The 1415-nt window shown below is 45.9% G+C and overlaps 1 non-coding gene across 1 annotated transcript; it reads right to left on the bottom strand.

Annotated features, from left to right (window-relative positions):
• Window positions 1–892: 892 nt before the first annotated feature.
• TRNAE-UUC lies at window positions 893–964 on the bottom strand. The gene has a single exon. It is a non-coding gene; the product is annotated as a tRNA-Glu (tRNA).
• Window positions 965–1415: the final 451 nt, after the last annotated feature.

Raw genomic sequence — 1415 nt, 5'->3', positions numbered from 1 at the left:
TTATTGCCATTATTTTTTTTTTGCGCTACACGGGCCTCTCACTGTTCTGGCCTTTCCTGTTGCAGAGCACAGGCTCTGGACGCACAGGCTCAGTGGCCATGGCTCACGGGCCCAGCTGCTCCACGGCATGTGGAATCTTCCCAGACCGGGGCACGAACCCATGTCCCCTGCATCGGCAGGCGGACTCTCAACCACTGCACCACCAGGGAAACCCTATTGCCATTATTGTACCTTCCAGATTGTTTATATATTTTTGTGTGTCACCTAGTCTGCTAATTCTTTGTAGTGCGTTTTTCATTTCAGTTACTGTATTCTTCATTTCTGACTGGTTCTTTTTATATTTCCTAGATTCTTCTTAAAATTCTCATTTAGTTCATCTATTTTTTCCCTAAGTTCAGTTAGCATATGTATTACTAATGCTTTGAAATCTTTATCAGGTAAATTATTATTTTTTTAAAAAAATAATTTATTTATTTATTTTTGGCTGTGTTGGGTCTTCATTGCTGTGCGCAGTCTTTCTCTAGTTGCAGTGAATGGGGCCTACTCTTTTGTTGCGGTGTGCAGGCTTCTCATTGCGGTGGTTTCTCTTGTTGTGGAGCACAGGTTCTAGGCATGTGGACTTCAGTTGTTGTGGCACGTTGGCTCAGTAGTTGTGGCTCATGGGCTCTAGAGTGCAGGCCCAGTAGTTGTGGCACATGGACTTAGTTGCTCCATGGCATGTGGGATCTTCCTGGACCAGGGCTTGAACCTGTGTCCCCTGCACTGGCAGGTGGATTCTTAACCACTGCACTACCAGGGAAGCCCTCAGGTAAATTATTTATCTCTGTTTGTTAGTGTTTTTTTTCCTTGATTTTTTTTTCCTCCTCACACTGCATGGCTTGTGGCACCTCATTTTCCTGACCAGGGATTGAACCTGGGCTATGGCAGTGAAAGTGCCAAATCCTAACCACTAGACCACCAGGGAACTCCCCCTTGTTCTCTCATTTGAAACAAAATCCCACCTTCTCATTGGGTTTAACTTTCTCTGTCTCTATGAAATTAAACAGTTACCTATCTCAGTCTTAAAGGGCTGCCTTTGAGTGGGAGTGTCCCTATGAAGTCTACATGTGTCCAGTGCCTTTGTTGGGAGAGCTGGATCTAAAGTGAGCATGGGTCACATCGTTCTTTGCGGTGTGCTGGCAGCTACCACCTTGGTAGGAGGTAGGGCTGGAAATGGAAGGGTTAAAACCCGAGCCATGTGTGAGCTAGGACTTCTCTTCTGTGAAATGGTTGTCACTGCCCTATCAGGGGTGGAGTCTGGCCTCAAATGTTGGATCAGAAGTCATGAGGTTTAGTTCTGAGCTGGTTCTATTCTTTCTAAGTGTGCACTCTCCCCTTGGCAAGGGCACTTCTTCCCTAGTGGACAGTAGTGCTGG

This window comes from Phocoena sinus, chromosome X (assembly GCF_008692025.1).
Source record: "Phocoena sinus isolate mPhoSin1 chromosome X, mPhoSin1.pri, whole genome shotgun sequence".
NCBI lineage: Eukaryota > Metazoa > Chordata > Mammalia > Artiodactyla > Phocoenidae > Phocoena > Phocoena sinus.
This window is presented reverse-complemented; position numbering and strand designations above follow the sequence as displayed.